This window comes from Scyliorhinus canicula, chromosome 15, assembly GCF_902713615.1.
Source record: "Scyliorhinus canicula chromosome 15, sScyCan1.1, whole genome shotgun sequence".
NCBI classification, from domain to species: domain Eukaryota; kingdom Metazoa; phylum Chordata; class Chondrichthyes; order Carcharhiniformes; family Scyliorhinidae; genus Scyliorhinus; species Scyliorhinus canicula.
In genome coordinates, this window is record NC_052160.1 from 123,858,312 (window position 1) to 123,872,397 (window position 14,086).

Here is a 14,086-nt window from a genome sequence, read left to right on the forward strand (position 1 = left end):
GGCAGGCTGCTGGGAAACACGGGCTCTTATACTCCACCTCACTGGGCGGAGCTACCTTACACTCTGACCAATGAAATACAAACCATTGGGCCAATGAGCAGCGAGCCTTCTCCACCAATGGTGGCTCAGCACTCCCAGGGACCGTAGTACCTCTAGTCATACTACCACAGGAGGCAGCCATTCATCGACTTCTTCAAGGAAAATTAGACCGTCAGCAGGGGATGGGGGTGGTGGGGCAGGGAGGGGAAAGCATGGTAGTGATGAATAAGGTTAGGAAAACTAATGAAGGGAGAACCATGCAACAGAGTAGTTACGTAATAATAGTTAGGGTTTATGCTTGGGGAGTGATGGTTATGTTATTGTGGATTTTTTGTGCTTTTTCGATCTTGCTGATTAAAATGTTAAAATTATAAATGCCTTCATAAAATATTTTCGAAAAATAAAGTTTATGCACAGGAGATATTGGACGGGATTCTCCGTTCCTGAGACTATTTTTGACGTTGGGGCAAGATTCGTGGACTCCATTACAGCAAAGCTGGCGCCGCACCTTGACCGATACAACGACTGTTAAGGGGCTAGCACCAGCGCCACGCGGAACACAATCGATTCCAATCAGAAATGGTGCCGGATTCGATGGATTTGCAATTGACAAGCTGTAGCCACATATACACACTTCACTCACTCCTGACATACTTCACTCCCGGCACACCCATCCCAGCAAAATAGATGGCAGTGAGGAGAGCAGCTCAAAGGTTCACGGATACCGAGCTTGAGACCCTCCTGGAGCCATGTATGAGAAGATTGTAGTTTAGTCGGGCAGCATGGTCGGCAAGGGCTTGGAGGGCCGAAGGGCCTGTTCCTGTGCTGTACTTTTCTTTGTTCCTTGTTCTTTGAGAGGCGGGCCACCTTGTACCCCGGCCCAGGAAGGAGGCTGTCAGCCACCGCCGTTCACCATGCCTGGGCGCAGGTGGCAGAGGCAGCAAGCGCCACCAGCAACACCATTCGGGGCAGCCTGCAGTGCTGCAAAAAACTGCACAACCACCTCAGGGTGGCCAGGGTGAGGTGTTAGAACTGTGCTCCTGGCACCAACCCCCACCCCACAAAACCATAACTCTACCAGTAGTAGGGCGGCCAAATCCCCCCCTGCACCACATGCCGGCACCCATACTGGCTGGCATGGCCAGGTGCCCTGGCCACTGAAGCCACCAGCTAACCACCCCCTAAGCTGCATGCGTCAGACTGTTTAACATTATTCCCCACAACCTCGCCCCTGCCCCCATTTCCCCGCCCCAGAGAAGACCACTTATAACCGCAGAGAGTGGGAGAAGACTGGAGGGGGTTCGCCGGACCTGCTACCCCTCACCGAGGCAGAGCAGCGGGCCCGTGCAGTGTTGGCATGGCCGGCAACACTCCTGCTCCAACACGCAGTTGGACTCCTCCAACTGCACCTGCAGGTGCTGGATATTCACCAACATCTGCTCATGTAGTCCCTGGCTCTGCCCCTGCATCTCCACGATGAATGAGACAGAAGCCCGAAAACCTGGACAGCTGCTTGTCCATGGGACAGACCACCCTCGGACCATCTACCCATTCAGGAGTTACTACCTACAGCTGATGTACCGGAGCTGCAGCGCTCCTGAGGGTGGTCCAATCACAGTGGGCATGGCTGAGAGTGTCGGCGGCATTGCTCAGGCACTAGCCAATAGGCATAGACACAGATAGAGGTGGCCCACTCCCTGTGCTCCATGGCAGCGAGCATGCAGATCCTAGCCGGATCAGCAGTGGGACTCCAGGACTGGCAGAGCCAGGTGGCGGGAAAGCCTCAGGGGTTAGCTCTGCTCGCACCCCCGTCCCATGGAGTAGCCCGGGAGCCACGGGCACCCTGAGTGAGGAGGAGGTGATGGCAAGTGATTCCTGCAGGGGAGATGCAGGACCACTGCAGCGCCTCCGACTTCCCCTCTCCTGTCCCAGGCGCATTTGGTGGGCAGAACAGGGCGGCACCACACCACCTAACGCTCATGGTAATCCAGGCCCGGTCGCCCCAGAAGATGGCGGCGAATGGGGACCCAGGACACAGGGCAGCAATTACAGCAGGTCACCTCCAGTCCTGATGAACCATATGGGGATCCACCTAGACATAGCATTAGGGCCCGTAAAGCCAGAACATTAGACACCAGTTAAGTTGGCATGGGTGCAATGCACAGTTTAGTGATGGGGCTAGGGCACAACTCTGTACATATGTTGTCACATTAAATACCTGTTCACGATGTTACAACCTGCCTCGGTGCTCGGGTGGGGCCTAGGAATTGGCGGACATTGGGGGTCGGCGTGGCTCAGGGACCATAGTTCAACCAGCGCTCACCATTCAGGTGTCCCACCCCCACCCTCCCCATCACCGGCCCCACCTCCGCCACCCCAGGGATTCGATGGGACTGTGTGATGAAATGGCCAGCTCGCATGAGTCTTTTTACTAGGTCTCTGCATGGATCTGTGACCTCCGGATGGGCGATATCAGCCATGGTCGCAACGGATAACCCCTGTCACCCAGAAGCCAACCCCTCAGCCGGGGGTGCACCTCGAAGAATCATCGAGTGTGCCACAATGAAGGCGTTGTGCACACTGCCTGGGTGTCAGGCGCAGACGTGCACGATGCGCATCTGATGGTAACATATCAGCTGCACGCTCATCAAGTGGAACCTCTTTCAGTTTGTGTAGAATAGCCTATCATCTGCATCCCGTCAATCACCCCCTGGACCCGGGCCATCTCGGCGATGGCAGCGAACCACGCTGCCCAGTCACCCTGGTGGGCTCAATCCACATTGAAATGGATGTACTGTGCCAACTGCGCATACAGGGCTTCCATGACAGTGCGGATGCACCTGTGCACCGAACCTTGTGACATCCCAGACAGGTCCCCACTCGGCTCCTGGAAGGATCCCGTAGTGTAGAAGTTAAAGGCGGCCATCATCTTGAAGGCCACTGGCATTCCTCCCCCATTCCTCCGGGGCCAGGTACGCCATGATTTGGCAGATATGTCGCACTGTTTCGCTGTTCAGCTGGAGTCTTCAACGGCATGCCTGGTCCGGCAGGTCCTCGAATGACAGGAGCTGCTGGTACACATGAGGCTTCATGCGGCGCCTCCTTTGTGACCTGTTGGGCAGTGGCTCTCTATCCTTGATGATCACCTACATTCTAAACTCCAAAATCAACACAAGTTAAACATGAATTAAGAGGCAAACTACAGTCGATTATGAACTATAAATTACCCATTAAATGGCAGATACAAATAAGACAACTCTTATGAATTAGCATGGCAGGCCATTCAATTGATAGATCTTCAATCTCAGTCACCAAAGTCCTTCAAAAATCTATCTTTCTCCCAAAAGACTGCAGCTCTGCTTTTTCGAGGAATTAGCTTGATCCCTCGCTGGCAGTCGCTCAAAAGCAAGGTATCTTCCAAAGGCGTCTTCATCATAAATGTCATTGATCTGCTATACCTCCTAAACTCTGCTTGCAATAGTCTGGATGGGGTAGCAACAACTGAGCATTTAATTATTTGAAGCTTCTTGATCTAGTATTCAACCTGCCTGCACTGCACCACTGGAATCATCAATTTCTGAGGTTTTTTTAATGTATTTTATTACAAACATGTATCAAATCAGGTTGCAGCAAATAAACACCCCGGGAAACATACAGCCAACAATCAACAATGCAGTCTGTACATAATTTTCCCCTTTTTCACTGCCGTCACCATAGCCCTCAAACTAGACTACTTACAAGATTCCTCCTTCATCCTACCCCACTCTATCCCTTCTCCTTCCCACCACCGCCGCACCTTGTCCACATTTGCTGCCCAATAGTACTGAAGAAGGTTCGGCAACGAAGCTGTCTCAGCCTCTGTTGCAGGGTCCTCCCTACCCTCGGGACCTTCCCTACAATGTCCACTTTCCAAAAAAATACCTTTTGTATAAAGATTGGGAGAGACTGAAAGATAAACAAGAACCTAAACAGAATATTCATTTTCACCACTTGGACCCTCCCCGCCAACGTGAAGTGCAGCGTATCCCACTTATGAGATCCTCCCTGGCCTCATCCACCATCTTCGTTAAGTTCCACTTATGGGGCCTTGTCCATTCCCTCGCTACCTGAATCCCCAAATACCTATACCTATCCCTCGCTATCGTAAATGGCATCACCCCTAAATTAGCCCACTGTCCCAGCTCATTCACCGGCAATACTTCGCAATTCCCTACATTCAGTTTATACCACGAGTATCTTCCAAACCTCCCCAGCAGGCCCATAATCCTTCCCATACTCTGCAACGGAACCGAAACATACAGCAACAGGTCATCGGCATAGAGTGACACCCGATTCTCCTTCTGTCCCCTCATAATCCCCGCCACTCCGCCGAGCCCCTGAGAGCCATCACCAACGGCTCTATGGCCAGCACAAACAGCAACAGAGACAGTGAGCACCCCTGCCTCTTACCCATGTAAGTCGAAGCTTCGTGAGCTCATATCATTCTTCCTCACCCTCGCCCTTGGTGCCACATACAGCAACAACACCCATGCCACAAATCTCGGCCCAAACCCAAAACTTCAAACAAGTACCGCCACTCCACCCTATCAAATGCCTCCTTCGCGTCCATGGACACCACCACCTCCGGTACCAGAGCCCCCGACGGATTTATCACCACATTCAACAGCCGTCTTATATTACGCGCAAGCTGTCTGCCCTTCACAAAGCCTGTTTGATCTTCTACAACTACTTCCAGGAAACAGCCCTTCATCCTCCCCACTAACAACTTTGTCAATACTTTCACATCCATGTTCAATAGTGATATGGGTCTATGCGATCCACATTCCATCGGATCCTTCCTTTTTTGTGGATTAGTGTGATTACTGCCTGCATCATCGTCTCCGGCAACTCTCCCTTCTCCAGTGTTTCATCAAACTCCCCCAACAAATGTGGTGCCAGGTCCTCCGCAAATTCCTTATAAAATTCCACCAGGTACCCATCCGGCCCAGAGGCCTTCCCCAAATTCATATCCCTGATACTATCCAGCACCTCCCTCAGCCCCAGGGGCTCCACCTACCTTGTTCCTTCCTCCACCTGGGGAAATTCCAGCTCGTCCAGAAACAGCCCCATGTCATCCTCCTCCCCGGGTCTGCTTCGTAAAGTCCCTGGTACTCTCTAAATGCCTCATTTATCTTCCCTGGCTCCAATACCACATCTCCAGCCCCAGTCCGTAGCTTCAATATTTCACTGGATACAGCCTGCTTCCGCAGCTGATGCGCCAGCATGCGGCTTGCCTTCTCCCCATACTCATATTGCACCGCTCTTGCCCTACGCAGTCAGCCTGTCAAACTGCCCCAGCAACTTTTTCTCCTCAGCAATCCCTCCACGGTGGGCACGCTAGAATATTCCCTGTCCACCTCCAGTATCTCGCTCACTAGACGGTCATGTTCCGGCCTCCTTTCTTTACCCGCACGAGCCATAAACAAAATAATTTCTCCCAGGACCGCTGCCTTCAGTGCTTCCCAAAAAGTGCCCGCAGACACCTCCCCATTCTGATTCAACTCCACATACTCCTTAATCGCAGCTCACCTTATCACAAAAACCTCCATCCGCCAATAACCCCGAGGCAAACCTCCACCCCGGCCTCTGCTCTCAGCCCCTTCTAAACCGAATCTCCAGCCAGTGGGGTGCATTGTCCGAGATAACTATCCCCGCAAACTATGCCCCCTCCACCTAAACCAAAATCTCCCGACTCATGGCAAAGTAGTCAATCCTCGAATACACCTTATGAACGTGTGGAAAGAAGGAATACTCCCTTCCCCCTGGGTTCGGAAAACACCATGGATGCACCATACCCATCTTCTCCATAAACCCCTACAGCTCCCTTGCCATTCGTACCCTACCCATCAACCTGGGGCTCGACCTATCCACCCTCGGCTCCAGGACACAGTTAAAATCTCCTCCCATGATCAACTGGTGCGCAGCCAAATCCGGGATCGCTGCCAGCAACCCCTTCATAAAACCCACATCATCCCAATTTAGGGCATACACATTTACCAACACTACCGGTGACTCTTCCAATACCCCACTCACAATCACATATCTCCCACCCGGATCCCTCACCTCTTTCACACACACAAATCCCATTTTTTTGCTCATTAAAATCGCCACTCCCCTCGATTTCAAATCAAACCCAGAGTAAAATACCTACCTGACCCAACCCCTTCCTTAACTTAACCTGGTCCTTCACACGGAGGTGCGTCTCCTGCAGAAAGACCACCCCCGCTTTCATGCTCCTGAGATCTGGGAACACCTGTGACCTTTTAGCCAGCCCATTCAGTCCCTGGACGTTCCACGTTACTGTGGTGAATTTATTATGCCAATAATCCACCATTGTATTTGTATCTGTGCTGTTGACCTTGTCTTTGTATCTGTGCTATGCTGTTGCCCTTGTGGGCTTCTCCTATGGGCCATTGTATGGCATTATCCATAGGGGAACATGTTCTGGCATATATGGGCTCTGCCCATGGCTCCTCCCCTTGAAGGGTGGTATAAAGAGCAGTCGACCTGTAGGCGGTTCTCAGTATTGGGTCAGTCGCAGGCAGGCACTGTTCTAAGTTGATTAAAGCCACGGTTTACTTCTACTCTTGTCTCGAGTGAATTGATGGTCGCATCAGTTACAAACCTGACGCCTCCTTACGCCTCCAATCCCCTCTACTCTGTTATCTTCCCTACTTAATCCTTGCCCCCTTAATTCCACCCTATACCTTGTCCATCTCAGATGACCCCTTTCTCCGCCCCTGACCATGTCATCTCTCACCCTCTGCCATATCGCAGCAACATTCCCCCCCCCCCCCACTTCCCCTCTCCCCTCGGCCACCCCTCTAAGCTTTCTCCCCCACCACCTCACTTCCGTTCACCAGCATAACCTGCTAGCACAGCTGTCCCTGCCCAAAGGCACCTCCCAATGACCTCCCCCTGCCTACCCCCGCACTCCTCAGCTCAAGGGAGAAGGCTCGCTGCTGACCTTACCCTCCCCCACCCAAACAAGGACTTGTCCTGAACTCCAGGCAGTCTTCTCCAAAAGCAAACAAAAAATGTTGAACACAAAAGTCCCATAAAACAGGAGGGTGGGGATGTGAACATCAATCCCCACGTAAATATTTCACCCCCACAACTCCTTCCAATCTCAACATTAAACAGCCAACCCCCCTCCCCCCCAAAAAAGATGAAAATCCCCCAATCCCTACACCCACCTCAAACATGCTCCCGACCATTACAAAGTGCCAGCACCCCGGTTCACAAGCATTGTCCGCTCAATTCTCCCCAGTTTATGCTCCTTAATGAAGTCTTCGGCCGCTTCTGGGGTCTTGGAATAATACTTCCGGCCTCCGAACCTCACCCATAATTTCACCGGCTAGAGAACCCAAAACCTGATCTGCCACCGGTACAGCACGGACTTGGCCTTGTTGAAACCTGCCCGCAGCTTTTCTAACTCGGCTCCTATGTCCTGATAAATTCGGATGTTATTCCCCTCCCAGTTGCAGGTACGCTTCTCCCTGGCCCATCGCAGAATCATCTCTTTCTCCATAAATTTGTGTATTCTCACAATCACTGCCTGCGGTTCCCCAGCTCTAGACTTCTGCTTCAGGGACCTATGTGCTCTGTCCACTTCAGGCGCCTTATCCAGCACCCCTCTGCTGCCATCCCCGCCAGCATCTTCGAGACGTACCTTGTGGCACTCACAGTTTCTACTCCTTCAGGCAGGCACATTATTCACGGGTTCTGCCTTCTTGAGGCATTCTCCTGTTCCTCCACTTTTGCCCTCAATATTTTACACAGGTACCTTAGGAGCCCCACCTCCACCTCCAGAGCCACCACACGATCGCTGTGGTCCGAGATCACTCCTTCGATCTCCCGAATCTGTGACCCCTGCACCTCCAACACCTCGCCACCCGTTCCAGAGGACTCTTCAGGGGTGCCACAGCTTCTTCAATGGCCTTTGCGTGATCCTGATGCATTTCTTTCCTCTGTTGATGGAATTCCTCCTTGATAAAAGCCATCAGTTCCTGTATCTGGGGCCTTCCAGCTTGCAGCAGCTTTCCCCCGCATGCATGTTTAAAGAGGCTGTTGCTGCAGCACAAGACTGTTCCAACTTTTCAGCCAAGTCTCTTACTGTTTTCTTCCGGGTCTGGTACCAGCAGACATATCACTCCCGGGGGAAACTACTCCTCTAACATTCACCTATGCCTTTTCATCAAAATTCCACCCAGTACTGGGTAAAAAGAGCTCTTTTCATAGATCATAGAATTTACAGCGCAAAAGGAGGCCATGCGGCACATCGAGTCTGCACCGGCTCTTGGAAAGAGCACCCTATTCAAGCCCACACCATCCCATGCGGCCCATCGAGTCTGCACCGGCTCTTGGAAAGAGCACCCTATCCAAGCCCACACCATCCTATCCCCATAACCCAGTAACCCCACAGTAATAATCGCTTACTGTCACAAGTAGGCTTCAAAGAAGTTATTGTGAAAAGCCCCTAGTCGCCACATTCCGGCGCCTGTTCGGGGAGGCCGGTACGGGAATTGAACCCGCGCTGCTGCCTTGTTCTGCATTACAAGCGAGCTGTTTATCCCACTGTGCTAAACCAGCCCGTGACTTTAAGCAGGAGCTGCCTTGGCTGCGACCATTCATTCCATGGTTACAATCAGAAGTCCATCAATTTCTGAGTTATGATGACTCTGTGTCAACCAAGTATCACTTTTCTTAAATGTTTTGTTTTCCAATCTCAGTTTCAGTTTTGATTCCTTCGCAATTGGGAGTTTATTCTCTCGGTTTGTATTTTCAATTAAGGGCTGTCTTAAAAACAATAAAGAGCTGGATTCTCCATTTCAGCGGATAAGTGCTGACGCCTGCGGAGCATGTGTGGTCTTTTACGTCCAAACAAATCTGCGTGAAACCCTCACAGTTTCCAGGACAGTGAGGGGGTAGCACCGGCGCTGGGAGAAACTCCTGGCTCCTGCGCCAAAAGCGGCTGAAGAATGGCTGGGTCCCTGGCCGCGCATGCGCACGATTGATGACCTGCAGCATTTGCGGCGTACAACATGGTGCCGGCCGTGTGCAGACCTGACCTGCTATCCGTGACCCCACAGCCCACCCACTGGCCACCCCACACCATCCCCCCAGACAGCCAGCAGCATGGATTCCGGATGAGTATGGTGGCACTGGACACAGTCCGCAACCGCCACACCGGGTTCCCACACGGCTCAGACCATACTTGTCCCGCGCCGTCGGGAACTCAACCCATCAGGGGCAGAGTATCACGGAAAGGCTGGCCGATGACCCGACAACGCGTTGCAACGCGTTCGGTGTGAGACACAGTGACACCATTTTGAAGGGGGCGGAGCATGGCTGACCGGCGTCAAACCGGCCGACCCCGATTTTAGCATCGGAATCGATTCTCTGCCCGATCGCCGATTATGATATTGCCGTCAGGCAACAGAAAATCCCGACCAAAAGATTTGAAACCACACTGATCAGGGGAGGCAGTGCCACAATGGTATTGTTGGTGGTCAAGGAATCCAGATTCTTAGGGCAATGCCCCAGGGCCCTAGGTTCAAATCCCACAACAGAAGATGGAAATTGAATTCAGTAAAAATCTGGAATTAAACCATTGCCAATTGTCAAAAAATCCATCTGGTTCACTAATGCCAAACCTGCCATCCTTACCTGAATCTGACCTATATGTGAAATGGTCTCACAACCACTCAGTTGATAGGCATTGAATACGTCAATGTTGGCCGTGCAAAGTCCTCCTGACACAGATCTGGGGTATTGTGTCAAAATTTGGGGAGCTGTCTCACAAATGAGTCAAGCAGCACAGCTTACATACAATGTCCCAGCCACCATCCCTGGCTATGTCTTGTATCAGCAGAGGTGATGGCAGTGCAGTGGTATAGAGTCATGAGAGAGTTGTCCTGGGAAGCCTCTGGACCTCATGAACCCTCATGGCATCAAAAATGGGCAAGAAAACTTCCAGCCGGTTACCATAAGACACAGCTGCTAGACTGGATATGCGGTAGCTGGTTTGGGAAATGATATGCAGAGGCGGAGCCCACAGTGCCAACAGTGGCCACCATGCAGCTCATTGGACCTGGTTGGGCACAGGGATATGCACAATGCTGACATGTCGGCCTTTCACCCCCTGCAGGCAATGAATATTGGAATTTAACCAGCAATGGTGGCATTCCAGCTAGCTGCCACAGCCCTTGGAGATGCCCTGCGGTTATACAGGCTGGAGCTGCTCGAGGAGAAGGAAGCTGCTGTAATGGAGCGTGCAGCAGCAGAGCATGTCGCAGAGGGACAGAAGGCAGCCACCCAGGATAGAGAGCCAGCAGCCCAACAGGCTAAGGAGGAGGAGGTGCCAAGGAGGCGGAGCACAAAGCCTCATGTGTACCGACAGTGCCTGTCATTCGATGACCTGCCGGAGTGGTCATCCAATACTTCAGCTGAGCAGAGAGAAAGTGAGACATATCTGCCAGATAATGGCACACCTGGCACCACGGGGATATGGGGCAGGAGATGCATCAAGGTGACAGTCGCCCTTAACGTTTACGCCACGATGTCCTTCCTGCCGAGTGGTGACCTATCTGGGATCTCACAGACCCCGGTGCATAGGTGTACCCGAGCCATCACAGAGGCCTTATATACCCAGGTGGCTCACTACATCCACTTCAATGTGGACCGAGCCCGGGCGCGGGGTTTGCCGCCATTGCAGACATGCCCCGGGACAAGGAGGCGGTCGACAGGATGCATGTTCCCCGACGAGCACCTGCAGATGACAGGCCGCTCTACACAAACTGAAAGGTGTTCCACTCAATAAAAGTGAAGCTGATATGTGACCACCAGATGCGCATCATTCACCTCTGCACCCGATACCCGGGCAGTGTGCATGACGCCTTCATCCTGTCACACTCGACGGTTCCTGACATGTTTGAGACACCCCACCCCAGCTGGGGGTTTGGCTCCTTGGTGACAGGGGTTACTCACTGCAGTCGTGGCAGATGACACCTATCGGCAGCCACAGACCAACGCGGAGACCTGCTAAAACGACGGCCATACAGCGACCAGGATTCGAGTCATGCTTCGGGCTCCTGAAAATGCGGTTCAGGTGACTGGACTATTCTGGAGGGTGTCTTGTTATGCTCTTCGCATTGCATAAGCAGCTTCCTCGATGTGCACTCTGACGAAGGAAGGTTCGGACGTGGAGATAACTTCAACAAACCAGTCTGCTACAATCCACGTGGTGGGTGTGATATTGAATCAACCCTGTGTCTGTACTCACTGAGTGTCTCCACTGGAAAGAGGAAGATCATGTGTGCTGTGTCCTTTATATATGGGTTGGTGTAATGCCCCCCTGTGGTAGAGTCACCTCCTGATGCTGCACGTAGTTGAACTCCTCCAACTGAAGGTACTGGCTGCCAACCGTCATGGCCAGGATCCGCACACTCGCAGCCATGGACCACAGGGACTGGACCATCTCTGTCTGGGACTGCGCTACATCTCGTAGTTCCTGGTTCTGAGACTGCATCTCCATTGATGGGACTGTCCATTCCAGAAGCCCGAAACTCGTTTGACGGCAGCTAGTCCTTTGGGTCAGCCTGCTCTCCAACTGTTCACCCCCTCGGGTTTTTCTACCTACACCTGTTGTACCGGAGCAGCTTTTTGGTGAGCACCAGATAATGTCCCAGGAGCCTCTTCACTAACATGCCCAAGCCAGGTGAGAGTCTCTGGGATGGTGGGGGGTGTAGGGTAGGAGATAGCTGTGACAGGAAATCACTGTCATCCACCAACCCGAGCTCTGGGGACTCATGGGTGTCTCTGGCTGTGGCACTGGCAAGGACGGGGGATGCCAGATGGACCCGTCCCACCACCTGCAGGTCCTGTAAGACATAAGACAAGATGCATGATTAAACCACAGGACGGGGGATGGTGAGCATGTGGGGGGGGGGGGGGGGGGGGGGGGGTAAGAGGTAGGGTGGTGTAGGGCGGGGGTGGTGTGGGTGAGCGTGGTGTAGGGAGGGGGTGGTGTGATGGTGTGGGTGGGGGTGAAGATTATGTGGGTTTGAGGGTGGGGGGTGAGGGTGGTGTGGAGGTGAGGGTGGTGTTGGTGGGAGTTGACACACGCAACATGGGGAACTATAAGTAAGCGGGGTCTCACTTCCTCGCCCGTGACCGAACTCCACCTCGGCGACCTCCCTTTTCCCTGGGCCGATGACCACATCCAGGGCCCTCTGCTCTGTCACAGTGAGGAGCCGTAGGTCTGGCGGCCCCCATCCTGCCTTCTCCCACTCCCGGCTGTTGTGCGCAGCTGCCCATGGACACACACAAACACACACACACACAGAAAACAACAGTGTTAGACAGTCTGAAGCATGTAGCACAGTGGGTGGGTAGCTGGTGGCATAAGAGGCCAGGACAGCCAGCCATGGCGGCCAGTATAGGTGCTGGCATGTGGTGCAGGGTGGGGGTTCTGCTGCCCTCCGGGTGGAGGTGTTAGAATTACGGGTGTGTGGACGGGGGTTGGTGCCATGGGCAGAGCGCTGCCTACTCACCCTGGCCGTCCTGAGAAGTTTGCGGAGTTTTTTACGCACTGCTGGACGGTCTGGACGACATTGCCTATGGTGCTGACTGCCTCTGCCACCAGCGTCCATGCACGGCAAAGGCTGGCAGCCTCCTTCCCGAGCCGGGGCACATTCTCCCCTCCTCCATGGCATCCAGGAGGATCTCAAGATCTGTGTTCGCGAAATGTGGGGTCGCGTGTCTTACTGCCATCTTGTTCGCCTGGATGTGTATAGGGAGTGCAGTGTGTATATGCGGCTGCAGCTTGTCAGCCTCCAGAATGTCAATTGCGAAAGCGGCGAATCCAGCACCGTTTCTCATTAGAATTGATTGTGTTCCGCGTGGCACTGGTGCAAGCCCCTTAACGGTAGCAGTCTCCCTCCAGGTGCGGCGCCAGTTTTGTTGTCGTGAAAGTCCATGAATTCTGCATTGGCATCCACTTAGTCTCAGAAACAGAGAATCCCGCCCTAAGCATTTGCTACAGTCTTCAGCCAGAAGTACTGAATTAATTATGCATCCTGGCCTCCTCCAGAGGGCCCCAGCATCGGGGGGTTTGTTAGGTATATTATTGTGCTTTTGTTTTTGTTGAAATTTGATGTTTAAAATTATTGAAATGATAAATGCCTCTATAAAATATTATTTAAAAAAGAAAACAATAACTCCAAAAATCTGCAGCCTCTATCACTTAGAAGGATATGGGAGCAGGGAACGCCAAGGATGCATGAGAGCACTATCACTAAGTTCCCCTCCAAACCACATGCCATGCTGAAGTAGAAATATATTGTCATTTGAAAATGGCACATTGTCAAAATCCTGGAACTCTTTTCCTATCAACATTGTGGGAGTACCTTCCCATAATACAGTGGTTCAAGAAGACGATTCAATATCACCTTCTCAAAGATGATTAGGAGCAGGTAATACAATGCTGACCTTGGTTGCGACACCCACATCTCCCTGATTGAATAAAAGAACATTCTGAAAATAAAAGTACCCAAATGTTCTCAGTATCTGCAGTTGAGTACATGTAGGTTCCTTTACCGAACAAAACGTAATGGTAGTCTTCTATGCAAATTAGCTAAGGAAGAAACTCAAGAATTGGCTATGGCGGCATGTATAGTTGAGTCCTGGGCAAAACTTCCCGTTCAAAGTTGCATTCAAGAGCAGTCATTTTGTGTATTGCTTGGTATGGCAACTGCTCGGCCCAAGATCGCAAGAAACTGCAGAGTGTGGTGAACTCAGCCCAATGTTTCATACAAGCTTCCCATCCTCCCATTGATTCTGTCTACACCTCCCGCAGCCTCAGGAAGGCAGACAGCATTGGCAGTGACCCCTCGCACCAGGCTTTGCTCTCTTCCAGACCCTTCCATCAGGCAGAAGATACAGAAGTCTGAAGACCTGCACATCCAAGGCATAGAACATAGAATTTACAGTGCAGAAGGAGGCCATT

The 14,086-nt window shown here is 52.3% G+C and overlaps 1 protein-coding gene across 3 annotated transcripts in view; it reads right to left on the reverse strand.

Moving 5' to 3' along the window:
* Positions 1-14,086, reverse strand: part of LOC119979068 (complement receptor type 1-like) — a 333,444-nt gene that overhangs the window by 239,577 nt on the left and 79,781 nt on the right. The gene's annotated exons all lie outside the window — the stretch shown is intronic.